This window comes from Lactuca serriola, chromosome 4 (assembly GCF_051521515.1).
Source record: "Lactuca serriola cultivar US96UC23 chromosome 4, Lser_US96UC23_V15, whole genome shotgun sequence".
In the NCBI taxonomy this organism is placed as follows: Eukaryota; Viridiplantae; Streptophyta; class Magnoliopsida; order Asterales; family Asteraceae; genus Lactuca; species Lactuca serriola.
In genome coordinates this window covers 285,303,566-285,326,817 of record NC_136411.1, presented here as the reverse complement: position 1 = coordinate 285,326,817, position 23,252 = coordinate 285,303,566, and the positions used below count along the sequence as shown (strand labels likewise).

The 23,252-nt window shown below is 36.3% G+C and overlaps 1 pseudogene; it reads right to left on the bottom strand.

Moving 5' to 3' along the window:
- Window positions 1–6,776: 6,776 nt before the first annotated feature.
- On the bottom strand, window positions 6,777–7,656 carry LOC145100631 (RING-H2 finger protein ATL78 pseudogene; annotated as a pseudogene).
- Window positions 7,657–23,252: the final 15,596 nt, after the last annotated feature.

The window sequence follows — 23,252 nt, the reverse complement described above, 5'->3', positions numbered from 1 at the left end:
TATATAAAAATTTGGAAAATTAACCCATGAACCATTTGTATTTTGGGGTACCAAATAGCCATAACTTAACTCTATTTGCTATTATTAGGAAGTTTGAAGGTTGACCTTGTGTAAAGGGTGTCTCAGGCTACTTTGGAGAGTGTTTTGCTATCGAATGTGAGTTCCTCACTTCATAACCTTAGGGTATTATATGCCTATTGTTAGGTCGGGTGTGACTAGGAAGTATATGCTTGATAGTTAATGTAATACTTGTTGCATGAGCTATGTTTGATATTCTTATTTAGTATGTGGAATGTATATGCATGAAATTCTTGGGCTTGAGGACTGAATATTGAGCCGACTGATTGAAGGCCATTGTGCTAAGTCAGGGGGACCAAAGGCAGAAACTCCAAGTCCGTGGACTCGACGACTGAATACCGAGTCTTTATTTGGGTGTTGTTTGGGTTGTGTTCCCAAATAGAAACGAGGCGTATGATCTTGATGTTTATATGTTATATGGATGTCTGCATATTTGTTGATGGCATGGATTGTAGGAGTAGGGTGTAATACTTCTATTGTTATGTTATGTTGAAATTCACTAAGCTTCGTGCTTACCCTTTCCTTTATAAAATAATTAGTACAGGTACATCAGGTAGGAATGAGGGTTAACTTGACTTTACACTGGCACGGTTCAAGATTGGGTCCTTGTCACAGACTCTTGATATGAGATTTTAAGAATAATAGTTTTTCGCTGATGTTTTGAGTTATAAATGGGGCTCTAGAGCTTAATAAATGACTTCATACATGCATCAGACAAAACAAGCATTAATTTTGCACTTTTATGGTCAAGAAACCCTTCATGTGTCCAGCTCTACAAGGATAAACTCCAAAAACGTCTTTAGCTCACAAAACCAATGAAAAAAGGACAAAAATTACCATAACAAGCTAAAGAGTAGATCTATGAAATCACATGACAAGATTTGAACTGTATACCTCAAAAGCCAACAAAAGAATGTGTTAAAGCTGGATCTCAAGGCCCTCCTTTAAATAATGAGTTGTCAATCTTCTTCCCTTCCCCTTAAGATGCACAAAATCCCCGACAAAAGCTTCAGAAGAGCTTAAAAGCACCACATAAAGGCTATGGAGCATATTAGGGTTTTCAAGGTTATAGAGGCTGGTTGAACAAGGATAAAAGATGCTATCTTATGGTCTATATAGGGTACAAGCCCCTAAACTAGGGTTTCTAATATGCTAACGTACGCTAAGCATACTCCATGTATGCCCCATGTACATGGATGAGCTCTGCGACCAGACTTCCCTTAGTATGCCCATCGTACAAGGAGTACACACAACGTACTCCAACTTTCCCAAAATTGGCAATTCAACCCCCTAAGGACCTATTCTACAAACAATACACCCCTAAAGGGTATAAACCAAAATGCAAAATGAACCTAGTGTTACAGTACGACATCCCCATTTTCACGGTCAGAAAAGACCTTTTTATTTATGCTTATTTTAAAAACCAAGTATTCTTTATACATCATAATTTATCTTGTAAAAAGTATTTATAATGAAATCTTTTTATTGGAATTATTAAAACTTGGGATGTCATAACTGATAAAAAAAATATAAGCATAAACATTATGGGCATTACATGAGCTTATTGTACTAATGAGCTAATCTCCTTGAATCTCTCAGTGGATTGTATAGTAGTACCGCTACCTGTGACACAAAAACACTTAGTGGGTCAGGTTGGGAAACCTGGTGAGTACATAGGGTTTCAGTCCCATAATGTTTTAATGAAATATATTTTAAAAATCTACAAGATCAACTTTTATCATTATCTCAGATATATCGCATATAAACAATATACCCTATCCCGTCGATCCTCACATATTGATCTTATACAACGACTTTACGAATTTTAACTAGAAGGATTCATGTGAACAATAATTTGACTACACTGCTTCGAGGATTCCTTAGCAGTATAAGAGGATCAATAGAGACAATAGGGGAGATAATGCAACAATCGATTTATTATACCAAGTCCATTCTCTTAGAATCAGTGATAAGTGACTTTACCTAATCCATACTCTCGGATCAGTGATGAATGACTAAGCTTAATCCATACTCTCGGACCAATGTTGCATGAGTATACCCAATGCATACTCTCAGATCAATGATGGATAATTATGCCTAATCCATAGTCTCGGATTAGTGATAAATAACTATGCTTAATCCATACTCTTGGGTCAGTGATTCATTAATACCACAAGACATTGTCTCATCAAGGGTGGTCATCTATACTCTACCACATGACTTACAAAACATATTTGGATAGAAAGGGAATACTTAATACCTTTCCAAATACTAATATATGAGTTCTATCCCGTGTTCATATCTCACACGTACTCTTAAGAAGATGCTACCCAATATCCAATGTAATTAAACTTAAGGCTGCTTTACAAGTCTTATCTTATCTCTCCGTTAGTCTAAAATGCTCAATTTCTAATACCAACTCTACTTAGGCCACATTATCCTACCTTAATGTTTTTATTGACACCAAGTATTTAATATACTTTTATCTTTCACTCTACTACTACTTCTACTATTAATGCCACATAACAATAGGTATATATATATATATATATATATATATATATATATATATATATATATATATATATCTTAACATATATAGAACCATAACTGGTTCACATATCGTATATTATCAATAACTTTTTTAACACATATTTCAGACAATAGGCATATAGCTCACATATAAACTCTTTCACATATATTTAATACTTTATTTAATACTTATATTAAAATCATGTTCATGAAAATGACTATGCACTCACCAGACTTAGGTGGGTTACTAGAGAATTTGGGAGCGCTTCCCCTAACACCTTAGCCTTTTTTTGACGTGACCTAAGTATGATTAATACTAAGTTCTAGTGTAATGTTCTTGGTGACTAATGATAGTCTAGATTCCTCACTAATCCTAATGTCTACATTAAGATCTATCAAGTAAGAAATAACCAGGTATGATCATATCGATGATAGGGTCTATTTGGTATATAAATTATATTGTTTGGAAATCCCACTTTAAACACCTTACTAAATCCAACCTAGACATTATCCCCGTAATTCAATCAATTAGTATTTTTACATGGCATCACTGATAAATCTTTATATATATATATATATATATATATATATATATATATATATATATATATATATAGAGAGAGAGAGAGAGAGAGAGTGAGAGAGAGAGAGAGAGAAAAGTTTAATAGATAACCATTATTAATCAAGGACCAATTAACCGTCTCAGGGATTGTGCCCTGGGATTAGGCTCCGACACTCAATGAAGAATTAGGTTAGGCTTGGTCTAACCCAGTTCAGTCCCGGCTAGTCATGATGCACAAACCGATTTTTTTATGAACAACGTAGTCAAAACCGGTTCACTCGGAAACCAGTTCGGTTCCAAACCGGTCCAACTCCAAAAAAATACGAACATATGTAAACCGGTTCGGTTTTTATCGAAACCGGTTCAAAACCGGTTCGGCGCATATAAGGTTTTTTAATTTTTTTTTTTGTTTTTGGTTAATAAGTGTGAAATAAGAATGTTTTTTTGTTTAGATTATATTGCTTTTGATTGTGTTTAACCATAAAAAAATTAGGCTCCACGGTAGGTTTTTGGGGGTTAAATGAATTGGGAAGGCATAAAGCCTTATGGTAATACACACACGTATTACATATACACGTCCATATATATGCCAAAAGTTTTTTTTTTTTTTTCATTTTTTTCTTTTGTTTCTTGTTTAATAATATACACACATATTAGTAGATCACTGGCCATATTGGCTAGAATTGGAAATTGGGTTTCCTTTCCTTTCCACCAAGCCAAAATATAAAAATTTTCAAACTCTTGAATACTCATTTGAGACAAGAAATCGGAACCAATATACCTTCCGAGCTCGCTTAGACTGGGCTCGTTTGGAATTTTCAATCCTCAAAGTATTATAAAGTCTAATTGTTTCGTTATTTTGGTGAGAAGTGGATCGCGATGTCCCCGTATTTTTCATGTCATAAATGTTTGTTGAACCATATTTTATTAAATAAACTTCAAATAAAATTTGAAAAACGTTGTTAAATTTTGAAACATCCTTTGATGCATAATCCATGTCATCATCCAATAAACCCAAATCGTAACAAATATTTTGAATTAAAGTCTCAAACCGCCCCCCCCCCCCCCCCCCCAACATTTAGAGTCGGATTCAAAGCGGCGGAACAAGTAATAATGAGAGGTATTTCTTGAAAAGATTTTTTTAACTTTGCTTTCATCGGTTTCATCATATTAGCAAACATTGTGCTCCTCATTTCAAACTCATTTATTTTCGCAAACATTCAAAAATTTTTGTTTAAAACTAAACAACTTGTAAGATAATAAACCCCCGATAAAAAAAGTAGTTGTTTTTTAAAAACATCAAGCACGTCCGTGACAAGTTTGATAGTATCTCAACTTGATTTCGGATAAGTCGTAACCTTATTACGGTCCACAGGGTTGTCATGGAACATTTTTAAAGTATCTTTTTGACGTAAGACACATTCAAACATTTTGCAAGTGAAGTTCCATCGGGTATTTTTTTTCCCAATTCCGACCTAAAAAGAGGGCATTCACATCGACACAAAATTGCATATAATTATGATATCGAGGGTTACTAGAACTAAAAATATCTTTTAGCATGTATTTGAAACCATCTTTTATAGTTTCAATTCTAGTTGATCCATCTTGCACAACGAAATTAATGATATGTGCAACACATCGACTATGAAAAAGAAACACCATCGCAAATCAGTTTATATTTTAGTTTTAGTTGTCCAACGACGACGCTGTTGTTTGAAGCATTATCTAAAGATATAGAAAAAATCTTTCCTTCAAGTTTATAAATTTTGATCACACAATCTAAAATTTTAAATAAATTTCTACCGGTGTGAGGGTACTCAAACAATTCAAACGTAATTGTACGCTTCATCATTACCCAATTAATTGGATTAATCCAGTGAGCGGTAACACAAAGGTATGCATTCAGTGAACCGTGAGGAGCCGTCCAAACATCACAAGTTAAATTCACACTGATTTCTAAAGATTGAAATCCTAAAATCAATTCATTTTTTGCAAATTTCCACATTTCAATACAATCACGTCTAATAGAAGTACGATACACATGGCAATATCGTGGTTAGAGAGTATCTTGGATGAGTCAAGTCAATTGTTTATTGTCGAAGTGGTCAAAAGGCAAGCATTGTTTGATTATGTCCCGACCCAAATTTCACCGCGGGGCATCTATTGGTCATATGAGTTTTCAATGTTGAATTTCTGTCTTCATTAAAAAAAAGCACCACATTCCTTGCATCGCGCTTTTTTATACCATTCGACATTACACACAAATCATAGTTGCACCAAATAGCCGAATTTCTATTTGTTTCTTTAATGCTTACAACGGTAAGATTGTTTGATGAATCTCTAACACCAACGGAAGCCGAATCCATTGTTTGAATTATGAGCGTTTTTTGAACTAAGAGAGGCTTTTTGAGGTTTAGTTAAGGTAATGTTGAGACCTAAACATCTAATATATATATATATATATATATATATATATATATATATATATATTAAGGAATGGTTAATATGGTCAAAAAGGAGCCAAAATCGGGTATTCAACAGGCTCAAACGGCTATATAGCCGTTAGGAAAAGACAAAAACATGGTAATACTCGAAAATCGGTTCAAAACCGGTTCACCAACGGTAATAATTGCAAACCGATTCAACAAACGGGTTCAGAAAAAATCGGTTCCAAACCAGTCTCAAGGGTACAAAGTGTGAATTGGTCCAATCTGGTGGTTTGGTTCAGCATTGATTCAGTTATTACGTGAACCGGTTCAAGGCTAAACCGGTTTTCGGTTCAGCGACCGGTTCGGTTCCTGAACTAGTTTTTTTGCACACGCCTAGGTTAGGCTGGGTTGCTAGGTCTTTAAAGCACATACAGCCTAACTCGTTAAGCGTATACAACCTCATCCCTAACTAGTTGGGCCTAAACTCGATTGGCCCAGACTTGACCATCTCCTCATACATATAGACGGGACAACCTGATTAGTTGCACTTAACATAAAGAACCCAATATTACCAAAATGGGTAAGGAACTTTGGTTTTTGTCCATATTTAGGTAACCATGTTTTTTGCGTACATATGTGACCAGTAAACGTGTTTGACATGTTCATAATAAGGTAATGTTACCGTTAGTTACCAGCCATAGTACCTTATTTTGAACAAGTCGAATAAGTTCAATGGTTAATTGTGTACGAAAAAAAACATAATTACCTTAATGTGAATAAAGACCAAAGTTCGTTACTTTCTAGTTCATTAACCCAATAAGTTGGTCCGCCATTTTTCTCGTAACCGATGCCTAACCCACGGTTGTGTTAAATCCTAACCAGATATATGACAACTTGTAATATAAAAAAACCTGTTTGTTTATTATTTATTTATTTTTATTTTTTTGAAAAACCAGTCCGGTTTGTGCAACTCTACTTAGACATCAAACCACCACCTGAAATTGCGTATTATACAATTTTATGGAGAAAAGTTATGTATATTATTTATTAAAACTTTATTAACAGTTTGCTTTTTATTTTAATACAAGTGTTAACATACTTTTTTAAGTATAAGAAAATATATTAGAGTAAAATGCTAGCCAATTATAATTTGCTGATATCTTTTGTAAAATTACTTGTAAAACAATTGCAAAGTTGCAACATCACATGTAATTTATTCTAGGGAAAGAACTTTTGGTGTCAATAATACTTTAAATTACACAATGGACAATTCCTACCTATCTACCTATGAGTGTTAAAGTAATTACATTTGATTTGTTCATTTGATTTGTTAGCTAGTTAAGTCTCATAATTTCGTACAAGACCTTCATGTGGTAGAGGCAATATGGTAAGAGTGGTAATATTTCTTGGACTTTCCTCTTGGGGTTGCGAAGATATAATGATGTTACAGTTCCCACCTGTGACGATCTTTTGACATGTTTCGAGTAAGGAGTTCCTGCAAGTTGGACAAGATGAATGTGAACTCAGCCATTTATCGATGCAACGCACATGAAATCCATGGTTGCACTTGGGCAGGATTTTTACTAACTCTCCTGTTGAAAAATCACCCAAGCATATCACACATTCCTTGTCCAATCCTGGTAGCTTCAGTCCTTCCCAATAGCTGACTGTTGGGAAAGTCTTCAATGCTTTCTTCTTGATTCCAGTGTTGGCTTTAACTAAAGTACTTTCCTGGCTATCGCTGCTTTCTGAACTACCCGTACATCTTAATACACACCTGATGATGGAGTTCAATGCTAGTGAGCAAATCAGAGCGCATATCAGCACCGACAGCACCATCACCACATTCGCATCAAAGTTGCTATGTTCTGTATGTGGGGTTGACGGTGATGGAGCTGTCACAGCAGCCGCTGGTTGTTGGTATGAATAAGTGTCAAGTAGAAGTTTTCTTGAAATAAAATGCTTCATTTCATTCTCAAATAGCTCAGTGGACAGTCTTGACATGTTAAGTTGTTTGTGAGTAATGATCAAGGTGTGTTTTGATGAGATTTCCATGTAAGACCAACATAATGGTATATATAGAGGGGTGATTAGAGTAGGGTCCCGCTTAGTGTATTATAACAACAAAAAGAGTATACAGTATAGGATTTGAGCCACCATGTGGGATTTTATCTCGACGCTTTTGTAATAAATATAATCTCCAAAAAAAGAGGATATTAGTATAATATTTGAGCCACTATGTGGGATTAATTATCTATTGTCTTTGTAATTTATATGATCTCCACCATTTAGATCTTCCACTAAGCTATGTGTAAATGTGTAATTATTTAATAAATGGTTTCTCTACTTATATGGGTCCGACGCACTATGCTGTGTGATGCCGTTAAAAAAAATAATGCTATGTGTGGAGCTTTTCTCCGTCGCCAATCAGTTCTTTTTTGCCATTGAAGTATGGTTGATGCTTCGGATAACTATTTGATAACCACCGTACGTTATGTCTCCTGTTTCATTTATTGGATGTGGATTTGACAGGAATGGTAAGAAATACATTATTTGCATGATTTTTGGGGAATTAAACAAACTTAATCATTAGATAATACAAAAATAATATGATTCGCAAAAGATCCGAAAAAAAAAAACGCATCAATGATTCATTTTTGGGATGATTCACTAAAGTTTTCCGAAAAATAAATCAAAATTTGATTCGGTAAAAAACTGAATCAACGATAGTTTTTTTTCAAGATTGTTTTTTTGCAAATTTTGTTGTTTTTGTATTATCTAATGATTATTTTGTTTGGTCGTCAAAAAACATGCAAATGATGTATTTCTAACATTTCCTAAAAAATATTCCATTCTTATTTGATCTTCATTTTGTACAAGTAAATGGATTAAAAATATATTGACTTTTGTTCAAATGAGAACCTCAAACTATGTGAGATCCTAGAAACCTCTCATTGCGGTAGATTGCAATTTATATGTGGATGTAAAGGTGTTTTGGGAGGTGGTGCAGGTGGTTTATATGGTTTAGGTTGCAGTTTATGATGTTTGAAGAGTTGTTTAAGTTTACAACTTTTGTATGTAATACATTATAGGGTAAATTACACTAATCGTCTCTTGTGCATATGTCAGAAAACATGTTTAGTCCCTATTTTCAAAAATTAACTCGGACATTCCTTCGTTTGCTTAAAACTTGCATGCTTCATCCGTCAAAGGTGATTTTATTGCTAACTTAGTCCGTTCCAGATTTGAAATGACGATAATGCCCTCGTGTTTTATTTTATAATTAAGTTAAAGTTTTTACCCTTATTATTATTATAACTTTTTTAATAAAGCCCCTTCACTTTCCCCACGCTTTTAATCGGAAATAAACACAGATTCAATGAGAGGGAAAGTAGAGACCACAATCGTCGGCCACCACCATCGTCTCCACCTTCGGCAAACCTTTCTTCATATAGACCAAGACTCTCGGCAGTCCCCTCTCCAACTCCGTCACATATGTCACCTTTCTTTGAATCCAAACGATTGATGGAGATGTTGTCGAAAAAAAAGAGTTAACTCCAGATCAATGGCATCGTAGAGGGGGAGAGGTGGTTTCCGACGGGTTCTACATAGAGATGGAGACATTGCCGCCGCCTAAAGTTTCGAAACACCACCTAGGGTTTATGATCGAGCTTCATTGCCTGTTTGGGGATCAGTAACAGAAGAAATAAAGTGCGAAAGATGAAGGGGTGGTTGTCGGAGGTCCGATTCTCCATGTTTGTTGGTGGTCAGCATCATCGATATGAGGTTCTTCGATAGCAGCGAGATTTGGGGTGACCACCAATGCATTTTATTTTGAATCCTCTTTCTTATACTGCAACTCGTGGGTTTCTATTTACAGGTTTATAATTTGATTTTCAGGTTTAGGGTTTAGTTAGATTTGATTTCAGCTTCTTGTTTCTTAAATTTAGGGGGTTGCCGGATTTTTGGGAAGGAAAAATGCGAGATATGTTCAATGGTGTTCGGATATAAGGCATATCTTCCAAAATAGGTGGTTTGAGAGAAATAGGAGTGAAAAGTGGCGATTTCTAGTGGTGCTAGGTGGTGGTTGATGGTAGTCATAGGTGGTGATAGGTGGTGGTAGCTGAAGTTGAGAAAGAACTGGGAAGAAATTTGACATTTAATCAATAGTTGCGATGGTGTTTATATTTAATTAAACATTTTTTTAATAGATTAATAACTAATAATTAATAAACATATAAAAAAGAAATAAGTAAGGGCAAAAGGGTCTTTTTATGCCCGGAGGGACGAAACGTGCAAGTTTTAAGCAAACGAGGGACTGTCCGAGTTAATTTTTGAAAATAGGGACTAAACACGCTTTCTGACATATGCACGAGAGACGATTGGTGTAATTTACCCTACATTATAATCTGGTTTTAAGGTGTTTTTAAAATTGTTGAAGATATAATACACTATTGTTTGCCAAAACCTACACTCAGCCAAACTTTTGTAATGATTTCAACACTAAGTACTTTAGTTTTTTATGAGATAATTTCTCTTATTCACCTAGTAATCGGTTGCATGTGTTGTGAGTTTATGCTCTTCATAGTTATTTTTTTTTATCTAGAAAATTTTATTAAGAAGAATAACCCAAACCCCAAGCATGTATCAATGCAGGAGGACGGAAACAGAGACAGTTACATTTACAGATAAATAATACAAAAGACCTCCTTTTAGAGTTCAATATAAACAAATTAAACTCTAAGATGAAAAGTTAATCCGCAAAGGGATTAATGCACCACTTAGTCAAATTGAAATTGTTGCTACCACCGTTACTCCTACGTTTGAACCACATAAATACCGATGCCTTTACGATATCAGTTACCTTGCAGGAGTTGGCATCTTTTTTCTGAAAATTCTATCATTCCGTGCTTTCCATAAACTTCAAATCGTACCATAGCTAATTCCTAATATTATTCTCCTCTTTTTGCGACAGTTTCCCTAGGTTGCAGTGAAATCCAATACTCCATTTATATTATCATATTGAAATACTGATATACCACACTATCTGAATATCCACTCCCATGTGACCTTTTCAAATGCACAAGTCCATAATAGATGGTTAGTTGACTCATCATCCATGTTGTAAACACTACAAGTCACCGAAAGGGGATTCACTCCCCTTTGTTGAAGTGCCATCGTAGAAGGAATGCGATTTTGTCTGGCTCTCTAAACAAAACATATTATCTTTATAGGGTTTTATGATATCCATGCAAAGGAACGCGATGTTGGATCAGGATTTGATGAACTCAAAAAACGCCTACATGCTTCAACCGTGAATAAGATGTTCGAATCAAGACCACACATCCATTCATCTTTGTTTGAGTTGAGACTAAACGTATCAATCTTCTGAACCAATTGTCTCACCTGGTTGGAGAGGGTTGTCTTGACCAGGACCATGAGTAACCACCTTCATATATTCAATCTGAAATTTTGCACCGTTTATGCAATTCCACTGAAAACAATTCAAGGAAAGTGAGCTTCAGAGGGCCATTACCAATCCTCCTTGTATAATCTTACTAATCGGGATGTCTCGCTTGACTAACGCTCCAGAATAGTGTGTCAGTAACGGAATTTATTTTTTTCTTGATAATCTTACTCATCGGGATGTCTCGCTTGACTAATTCTCCTTGTATTCTAACAATGTTGTTCTGTACCCCAGGTTTGGATTTGTTTGATAATTGATATGCAGTTCTAATATCCAAGTTGTGTATATTGGTAATTACTTTATTCCATAATGAATCTTTATCCACTTTTTGTCTCCACCACCATTTGCATATAAAGGCAATTTTTAGATCATCAATTAATCCAACACCAAGCCCACTATTTTCTTTTGTAGTGGTAATTTTTCTCCATGAGACCCAATTAATTTTCATGTTGTCTCCATCTGAGATTCGGAGTTTCCTGGGATTGGCAGGCTATTATCAAAGATTCATTCAGGACTTATCCAAGATAGTTGTACCCTTGAACCGATTAACAAAGAAAGGCGTGGTTTTTCGCTGGGGGCCTGAGCAGCAAGCAGCGTTTGACACATTGAGACAGAGACTATGTGAGGCGCCGATCCTCGCCCTTCCAGAGGGCATGGAGGATTTTGTGGTCTACTGCAATGCGTCCATCTCAGGGTTAGGTGTGATATTAATGCAGAGAGGGCATGTTTTCGCCTACGCCTTGAGGCAGCTGAAGCCTCATGAGGCGAACTACCCAACACATGATTTGGAGTTGGGGGCGGTTGTCTTCGCCCTCAAGATTTTGCGACACTACCTCTATGGGGTCCGATGTACCATTTACACGGACGACAAGAGTTTGAGGTACCTCATGGATCAGCCAAATATGAATTCACATGAGGCAGCGTCAGTGGTTAGATGTGGTAAAGGATTGTGACTGTGAGATCCTCTACCACCCGAGGAAGACCAATGTGGTGGTCGATGCTCTTAGCCGCAAGGCAGCCCCGATCAAATATATTTGCTTGCGGAAGACAGTAGTTATAGGAGGAACATCGGAAGAGCGAGCGTATTATGGGGTAGGTTTCCTCTTTCAACTATGATAGTTGTGGGTTGTTGACACTACACTGTAGGGTGTGGGTTCCGTATCCTAGAGGTGTGCGCTAAGTGTTGATGGAGGAGGCACATAAATCTAGGTTTTCTATTCATCCCAGGGCGACGAAGTTGTATAGAGATCTTCGTCCTAGTTATTGGTGGTCCTACATGAAGCAGGATGTAGCCAATACGTTGAGAAATGCCTGACCTTCAGGAAGGTCAAGGCTGAGCACCAGAGGCCTCACGGCAAGACACAACCGTTGGATATCCCTATGTGTAAATGGGAAGATATTAGTATGGATTTCATCATAAAGCTTCCTAGGACCGCACGGGGAGTGGATGCGATTTGGGTCATCATGGATTAGTTGACCAAGAGTTCCCATTTCATATCGATCCAGGAGAGCATCTAGGCCGAGAAGTTGGCCGATATCTACATCTAAGAGGTAGTAGTTTGACACAGAGTGCTAGTTTCCATGATTTTAGATCGAGATGTACGGTTCGCTTCCAGGTTCTGGAAGAAGTTTTCACGGTGAGTTGGGTACCTGTCTGCACTTCGGTGGTATCTCGGATCCTTATCTTCCATTGGCTGAGTTTTCCTACAACAATAGCTACCACGTGAGTATCGATCGTCCTCCCTTCGAGATGTTGTACGGGAGGAAGTGTAGGACCCCAATATGCTGGGGTGAGTTTGGGCAGAAAGTCATGGGGAGTACCGAAGTGGTACTCAAGATAACGGAAAGGATCCAGCAAGTCCAAAGCAGGCTTCATATTGCTTAGAGTCAGTAGAAAAGTTATGCCGACAAGCGTCGTTCAGACCTATAGTTCCAGGTCTGGGATATGGTCCTCCTGAAGGTGTCACCTTGGAAAGGTGTCATCAGATTCAGGAAGCGGGGCAAGTTAGGCCCCAGGTATATTGGTCCTTTCAGGGTTGCAGCCTGGGTGGGCAAGGTGGCGTATATACTGGATCTACCAGCCGAGGTTAGCCAGATCACAGTACCTTTCATGTCTCCCGGCTGCGGAAGTGTCTGGTAGACGACTCTGCAGTGGTGCCTTTAGAGGATATTCAGGTGGATGACAACCTGAACTGCATTCAGCGACCAATAGCTATCCACTACAGGAAGTCGAAGGATCTGAGGAACAAGAGGACCGATCTAGAGAAGATGCAATGGTAGCACCGCAAGGGCTCAGAATGGACTTGGGGGCCGGAGGAAGATATGAGAGAGCACTACCCCGAGCTTTTTGTAGATGCAGTAGCAGACTTTAAGGAAGAAGTCTAAAATAAGCGAGGGAGATTTGTAACGCCCGGTTCCTAGTGTATTTTAAATAAGAATTTTTTCACTTTTACTCCAGGACTCGACGAGTTGGAGGCCCCAACTCGTCAAGTGGAGGCTAAATTTGGACGCGGGTGGAAGAATCTACTCGTCGAGTCGGAAGCCTCGAATTGACGAGTAGACATATCTGGATGAAACCCTAAATTTGAGGGTTTGCACCCTATTTAAGCAACTTATAGGGCCTCCACTCCAGCCCCCATCACTCTCAGACTCTTTTCACGAAACCCTAATTGATTATTGAGTGTTCTTGAGCTTTATGTCCCATTTGTTTGTCTTTGAAGCTTGAGAAGGAAGAGGAGGCTTGGGAGATCAAGAGAAAGCAAGTAGATCCAGAGTATTTGGCACACTTCTAGCTCATTTGAGGTATAAAGATGATACCTTGACTATTCATTTCTTAGATCTCTATTTAGGGCTAGTTTCTACCTTTTCTAAGTCATAGTGAAACCATTTTCGGGATTTTGTGCATCTTTGGGGTTGTACATTCAGATCTTGAACCTTTAAGGGTCCCCATGGCATAAAGGTGCCAGCTTTATGGCCATGGGAGTCTCATGCACCTTGTAGACTTCATTTTGGGTCCTTATGAGTTAGTCAACCCATGCATGCACATAAAGTTTATAACTTTACATGCTATATCGCTTCTAGGAGGTCAGATCTATGTTATGGATGCAATGAGCCCGACTAAAATCGACTGGTAGACTTGGAGTTTGGGGGACTCGGCAAGTCACTCATAGTACTCGGTGAGTCAGGCTATGGTTCCCCAACCTTTTCTGTTTTTGATCGAACTGATTGGGTTTAGAAGAGGACTCAACAAGATGGATGTGAAAATGGACGTGAAGATCAAAGAACTCAACGAGTTCAAGGTTGAACTCGGCGAGTTCAAGGTTGAACTCGGTGAGTTCAAGGCAATCTCCCAACTATATGAAGAAGAACTCGACGAGTTGAAGGAAGAACTTGGCGAGTCAAGGACTAAACACTTCAACATGTATGAAGCAGGACTCGACGAGTTCAAGGATGAGCTTGGCGAGTCATAAGCATAAGTTCTTGATTTTGTATAAAGGAGAACTCGATGAGTTCTTGAAAGACTCAACGAGTAAGATCGAAGTTCCAGGATGTTATTGGTTTTGGAACTCGACGAGTTGCTGGCTCAACTCGGCGAGTTGAGTCAACTAGATGTTGACTTTGACCAAAAAGTTGACTTTGACTAAAGTGTTGACCTTGACATTGACTTTGATCTGAGTTGACCCTTGAAAGGGTTAAGAGCATGAAATGGTAATTATGGGAGGTTATTATTTGTAGCAGTTTGAGAGGAGTTGATCCCAACACCGAGGACAGTTCAGACACTTCACGACATTGAGGTGAGTTACCTTCCAGTAGAAGTGGGCCTAAGGCACCAAGGTCGACCCACTAGTAAGAGTTATAGTAGAGATAATTGTCTTTGTGATAATTATCTGGTATGTTGTGCTCTGTTATGATTATGTGCTAGCATGAAATGATGTTATGTGGTAGTAGATAGTAGGGGGAATAGTCTGCATGTTATAGTTGTAAGGACCGAAGGATAGGTCAGGCACCCCAGATATGCCTGACAATATGTTTATACTCTGTTATTATATGGTAGTGGTATGGGTGAAATAGTCCCCGTAACCGGTTGAGATAAACCGGAGGGTAGGTCAGCGCCCCAGAATTCCCAGACAGGGTAGGTCGGCGCCCCAGAATTACCAGAAAATGTAGGTTGGCACCCCAGAAATGCCAGACAGGGTAGGTCGGGCACCCCAAAATTGTCAGTCAGTATGTTTGTTATATGGTATGTGGTATGATAGGGGAACTCACTAAGCTTCGTGCTTACAGTTTTTAGTTTTGTTTCAGGTACCTCTTCTTCGAAGGGGAAGGAGTCGGCACGGTAGCAACGCATCACTCACACACACAGGATTTCCTCTTTATGGGATTCTTGGACTGTACTCTGACATGATTACTATTTTATGTTATGGTTTGAGACATGTGTCTATGTTTTATGAAATGATATGAATCTAAGATGTTTTTCAGTAAGCTATTTTATATGTTACTTAATAAAAAACAAAATTTTTGGCCTTGAAAATTGTGATGTTACAAGTATGATGATGATACTAACTGTCACCCCCTCTTGGATAATGAAACATGGTGTGATGTTTCTAGAGGGGTCAAGAAAGGAAGAATACATGGATTCAGATTTGTGTCTGATTCAGTGAGCTTTTTGGAAGGAACATCTAGTACAATAACATCCGAAGAGGTTTGTTTAATTTTCTACTTAATAAAAATTTTCTATCAAAAAGTTTCCTATCATGGCATTATACTTACAAAGTTTCTTATCATGGCATTATACTTACAAAGTTTCCTATCATGGCATTATACTTACAAAGTTTCCTATCATGGCATTATACATATAAAGTTTCGTATCATAGTAGTGTACGTTAGGTTGTTATGAACGTGTAAGAAACGAGATGCATGGAGAAATGGATGCTAAAGTTGCAAAAATGAAAGCTTACGATTGACAAATACGTGAAGAAATGGATGCCAAAGTTGCAAAAATAGATGTCACACAACAAAAAACTGATGCAAAAATATGAAGCAATGGGGAAGATGTATGCAATCATGCAAATATGATGGTAAATTGAAAATTAGAGGTAATATGAAGTTAACCTTTCATAATTGAAGTTTTTGAATATCTTGGTAACATTTGGTATTTGATAATTTTGATTCTTTTGAATAATGTTTTATATGAATGAGAATTGGGGATGCTTGTATGAACATGAAATGAGGAGAGCAGCTAAAATGTTATTTTGAATTTCTTTTTTATGAAAATTAATTTTTAATGCGTATTGTGAAGGTTAAACTTTTTTTTTATTTGTACCTCTTTTGCATACTTTCGATTTCTTGCTGCTAAAATGTTCTCAATTGTTGGGAGTTTGATGTTACGTGGACAGTTTAGTTTTTGGATATTTTGATTTTCTTGGTAAAACATTTACAAATCGTTTTTTTGTTTTTGAATGATAGTTGATGTTTTTGGTAACCTTTGATAGTTTTGGCTTTGTAATGTTAATGTTTTTGGATGTTTTGATAGTTTTGTCATTGTAATGTGTGGTTGTATCATTATTTGATGTTTTTTTTGTATAATAATTTGATGATCGTAGTATTTTTGTTTTAGAATCATAATAGAGAAAAACATGATATTATATGTTTGCAACGGATTAACGATGGAAAAAAATTATATATGAATTTTGTGACGGATTAGCAATCACTACTACAAAAATAGCCTTTTACGATGCTCGTTGCGCGTCGTAAAAGGCTCAGACGACGCGCAAATGCGCGTCAAGGAAGGCTCTGTCATAAAGAGAGACAACGCGCTTATGTACGTCGTCTATAGACGACGCGCATTTATGACGCTCATTTACGACGCGCAATTACGATGCGCATTTACGACACGCAATGCGTATCAAGGAAGCCCCTGTCAAGAAAGGTCATGTCATAAATAAAGATGACACACATATTTGCGTATCGTAAATTTAAATGTTTAAAAAAAATAAATTTATATATTTATTAATTTTTAAATTAAATTTGCATTTAATTTCTCATAATAGAAATAAAATACCATATACAAAAAATACAATCCATTGCATAATATAAAATAAAATTTCATACTCAAAAAATAAGATAAATTGCACAAATTATAATTTCATACAAAGAATCATTCAAATGTTAAAAAAAATAATACATTGCTAACACGGGTTATACATTCCTATAAAACTAACAAATAATCACACAACTCTGTTTCTTATTGGAAAGGAATGCCAAACATGATTACAAGTCTCCCTTAATCTTGATTACTCACCTACTTAAGTAGAATGTTGTTATTGAGAAGGTTACCTAGCAACAGAGAAAAACACAACACCTCTCCCACAATCACAACATCAGTTACAGAAAAAGGGTTGTCAATTACTTTTATTAAGAATTTCATTCAATCACAAAAATATTAAATCAAATGGTGAAAAAAATAACTTACTTTTCATAAGTTGATCTCCCTTAGAGCAAACACTGCTAAAGCATTGAACAAGACCCTAGGGCCTTCTTCTAATGTAAACACTGCAAAATTGAGGCGATAAAATAAAATTTGAATATTGTTTGTGTAGTTTATATATGATTTGATAATTAGATTTAAAATATAATAAAATAAATTATCTTTTTTGTTACCTTCTAGGGCTTGTCAATTCCTGGGATAATATGTTCTCTTGCTAGTATTAGAAAACGAGTTATGTTATCTAAATCATCTTGAACATTCAATATAACAATTGTAAGACAAAACGGACTACTAGAAAAATAGACTTTTGCTGATGAGAATGCTTTTGGCAAAAAGACTTCACTCTACCAAGAGCTTCTTCAAGAGAAGATGGGTATGCAGCAAAAGTTACACGAATCTAGTTTTTCAAACCTACAGTAAGTCTTGCAAAACCCAAAAAGAAAAGTCAAAGTGGTATATTACTATATTATATGGTAGTTTGTATTTAGATAAGAACATGTGTATCTACATGAGAATGAATGAATTGCCATAAAAAATCAACAGCCAAACCTGAACATAATTTTAGATGCACTGAGAAAAGTCAAAGGGGTATTTGAAATATAGAAAAAGAAAGGGACATCAAGATTCACCTGTAAAACATTTGGCAAGTTTAGCCTTTGACCAAGCTGGGTAGCAATTGTTGACTTTCCAACACATGTCGTGCCACATACAAGAATAACTTGTCATCATCTTGTAAATACAAAAGAAAGATTTAATTACTAAATTAAGAATTTATAAAAGGGGACAAAAGGGGAGTTGGGAAATACCTTGTCATCATCTCGTAACGATTTAGCTTCTAGATCAGATTGAGAGCTACAAAAAAACTAATATATGAGATTTAAAGAGACATATGTTAAGTAGGGTTTTGAAGTTTGAACAACAGATATGTTGTTACGTTAACGAGGCCAGGTGGACCATAACACCACATTTTTTCTGAATTTAATAAATGAGAGATATTTCAAAATTTTGTAAATACACAAATCATGATACTTGATATTGGAATACACACTTTGAGACATGAATACGAGTAGATTAACCTGTATATATACATAGGAAGTAAAGATTGAAGGTGCCAGAACTTCGGGGCCATTGGCTCAATTCATCATTATCCAACCTCGATTTGAGATTCCAGCTTAGACACCTAACCAATAATAAGCATTGTCATATATAATGTCTAAATGTGTAACCAACGAATAAGACATGCTTGCGAGGGAAGAGTAAGAAGCAAGGAATACAAATGGAAACATAAATGACCTTCTTACCCTTCGAAAAAGATTTGTTTAATAATGTATTAAATCTTAACATATTAAATAATAAAAAATAATAAAACAAAATAAAATGAAATAGAGCTCACCTTTTTGTTCAACAACTTCAATAAATTGATGAGCTTCTTCAAAGATCTGACTGATGTCTGCTTCTTCTTCATCACCTATATGTTCATGTTCATCATCACGACCCATTTTTTATTAAATAAAAAAGGAAAGATTAATTAATCACTTACAGAAAAATTTTGATAATCAAACAAATCTGCCCGTTGAGATTCAGCCTGCCCGATTTCATTAGAACACAAACACAATATATGTGTGTAATCCCTAAATGTTGCAGTGTTTAAACAGATCTTGCAGCTAGTGCCCCTCCAAAGAATAGGTTATTTGTGATCGGTGAAGGTTTTTCTGTGTTTCCAGCATCAGATATTAATGATATCCTCTCAAGAATATGCTCAAGCCTGAGTTGTAAGTTGCACAAACAAAGTTAATAATAATAATTCAGATGCTTCTTGTTAATATGGAAATGCTGATATTTTTACCTTCAATTCATAAGCATCAACAACAAAATTACTCTCAATGCCCTCAAAAAACCCTGATGTGAATTTATTCTCTTGGCACCACCACGATAACCACCACCACCACCACGTCCACGGTAACCTCCACTACCTCTTCCTCGTCCCCGCCCTCTTCCACCAAAACCACGTCCGTCATCCCATCCACCACCATATCCTTGCCCATCTTCCCTCCCACCGTCTCCATTGTACTCAATCCCTCGATTGTTATAATTTCCTGCAAAAAAGTACAATTCTATAAAATATGTGAGAACAGGAAATGTGTAAATTTTTAAGAAAAATAAAATAAAATTTATAGATATGATTATTTACCTCTACCTCTACCCCTTCCACGAGCACGGCCTCTTCCACACATGTTAGGTGAGCCATCTAACGCATTATGATAAATAATTAAATATGCAAAAGTTTATAAATTTTCTAGTAGTAAAATTTACATAACAAAAAGAAATATGTTATGAAAAAATAAAAAGTTTACCTCCTTCATGATCGTATTCTACTAATGGTTTCACTAGATCATCTGGAATAGGTTGTTGATACTTGTAGTTAGGGCAAAAAAACAGAATTTCAAAAAACCACCTTGTTGACCAAAATTTCATGTAAGGCCTTGTTTCTTTTTTCCATGTAGTCTTTGTCTCGATAAATGTTTGTTGGAGTGTAAGGATAAAATAGTCATTTAACCTCGTTCACTTATAAAAAAAAAACCAACTTTTATGTTATCCGGACAAACATTATTTACCCATTCAACCACTCTATCCATATAGGAAAAAAAATCCTATTAACTGATTATGGCATTATTTTTCATCACTATTAAAGAAATAAAATATTTGATGGTGAAATTATGAGAAGAAAGTTTAGGGAAGTTTACTCGATGGATGATGTGTCAAGCTCTTTTCTTGACAAGGTAATCGTAATCACTGACACGTGGCGGGTAGTTTCAAGACTAAATTCAAGAAAAAAAAAGTTATTTCCACGTCATTATAACATCAAGAAAAAATAAAAAAATGTTCTTACGGGAGAAGACGTTCTTCTAGTGGTTCCCACATATCTGTTATATCAGCAGAACCAATAGATGTAATTTGATGAAGACCAGCAATCCTTCTTTGAAACAACAAGTTTTTTTAATCAGAAAAAAAATAAAGACGATATATATGTATGGAAAGAATCAAAATTGTTATATGAATCACTAACTAATTCTACCTTAATTAATTCAACTATCATAACAGTTTTGTCGATATCACCATGAAACCAGCTCTCCAGAAACAAGTAAAACTTGACTACTTCATATGCAGGGTCAAAATCGTCCAACTTGAAAAGGTCAGGTAAGGGTAAGTCTCTCGGTGATGTGTTTGATCCAAGCTTAAAATGACCAATTGCTTCACAAATTGTACCCTTACCTAACAAATTGTGCAGAAACTAACTTTTTACGAATTTGCCCTTACCTGGCACATTGTGCAGAAACTAAATTCTTGATCAGTAGATGAAACAACTTCCAACTTAGAAGACATAAATACCCTTGTTTTCAAATAACCTAAAATAAAATCCTCTGATAACCCCGATCCAGCATTCCCAATCTACTCACTTAATGCAAGAAGCTCCTGCATATACACAAAAGGTCATTTTCGTAATTTGACTAAAAAAGAAACCAATCTTTGTATACCTCATAACACATATGATCGATATCCATACACATATCTCTATGATGATCAACTCTTTGTCCATAATTAGAAATACCAAGCATTGCAACACCCTGTTATTAGAAACAAATAAATTAATAAAAGGAATTTCATTTTCTTGCATGATTTGATTATGAAGAGAGTAATATTTAATAATAATAATAATAATAATACATCTTCAGGAATAACTCTTAAATGTGGAAATCCACGTGGTCTTTCCAAGCTCAGTTAACAGAGGGGTTTATGTAGAAGCTAGGGTTTATAAAAATCCACAGTTCAATTGAAGGAAAAAAGTTAGAGCATCAATAGAGATGAAGATCGAAACCTGCTTGAGATCTGGTCAAGATAAATTGGACATGACAAAGAAATTCAACGCACTGTTCTTCAATGTCAAATAAATTGAGAAGACGGTCTGATTCACCTGTCGTTCAATGAAATGATTCAAACAGAAGCCCTAATTTTAAAAGCCGATAGCTATACTAAAAAAAGAGAGTCAACATGAGAAGTATCAAGAGGTTCACATTACCTTGGAGATGATTTGAGAAGTATTAATCAAAAGTTTCCAGATCTCTCTGCTACAATGGTTCAATCCCGCATTTTGATTCTGCCACAACCACCACAATGGTTTTGACTCTCGATTCAGTATAGGGAATAAACCGTACAAGTGCTATCAAATAACCCTTGGAGTGAAATTAAAGAAACCGTGAAGATTTTAGTGGATAGATGAACAACGATTTTAGTGAAGAGATGAAGAGCTGGGGAGGGGACAAAATCGATTTCTAAATAAAAAGAAAAATCTAATTGAATAGATAAACCTATTACGGTAGCGGCCAGGAAGGTGAGACAGGACACAATCACAAGTGTGGTGGAAGAGTCACATTCGTAGTCATCAGTGCGATGGAGGAGACGCACACCCAATTGAGAGTGAAACGATTCTGTTATAAGTATTAGCTTATCGTTGGTCGATTTGTAATGAGGAAGGCCTGACGTCGCCGGAGGAGAAGTGACCAAAGGCGAAGCAAGGTGAATCGTCCATTGTTTCAGAGCTAAGAGAGATGTGAGAGTGTTTTCGTTCTTGAAAAAAGCCAAAGCTAAAATGGTCACAACGATTTTGTGGAATTTAGTATTTGGTGATGTTTTGGGATTTTGTTGTGCGAGAAAAAAGGAGTGGTTATGATATTAGGGTTTTTTGGGTATTGATCAGTGAGGAGAGGGAAGAATGATGGAAATAATACAGAGGATGAACGAGATGTTTGATGATATTGATAAGAAGGAGATCGAGTAGAGCCCCGATGAACGTGATGTTTGATGATACTAAAGATGAAGATGAGGGACCTAGGGCTTTTTCTTGCTAAGTAGAAGAGGCGGGAGGATTAATTTTTGGGATTCAATCGGCGGGGGTAATTTTCATCAATTTCATTTCCCGCCTAAAACGCGTGTTTCACTTAAAAATTATAAAGCGACACATTTACATGACGCACATTTTATGAAAGGCGCCCTCCGCATTTTTTTTTTCTTTTCTGACACTAATTTTACGGCGTGCACAAATGCATGCCCTCTATCCTTCAAATTTTACAAAACTGACATTATCTTTTAAGGCACTTACAAATGCGCGTCGTCTATCAGCGAATGTCAATGTTTACGCGTCATTAAAGGGCTGTTTTCTTGTAGTGAATGGACAAAAAATCATGTATAAAGTTTGCAAGGGATCAGCGACCGAAAACGAAAAAACATGACCGAATATTTGCAACGGGTTCGACAACAGAATACAAAAACAAACGGAGATTTGCGACATAACATCTACGGAATGTTGTTAACAAATTTTGTCGCCATGTCTTGACTAATTGTATTGAGTGACCATTGGCGATGGATGTTCTGTCGCTAAATTTGTCGCAAGGAAAAACAAATCCATCGTAACACCCGCACTGTGTCATTTGCCATGTTTTAATTACCTATGGAGTGTATCTGTCGCTATCCATCACAAACAACATTTAGCGATGGAATAGCGACGGATTCGTCCCTCTCTAAAACCCATGTTTCTAGTAGTGATATTATATTATTTATTAACCTTTAGTAAAACAAGTTTTTTATTTTAATACAAATTTTAACGTACTTATATGTAGAAAAAAATATAATACAGTAAAA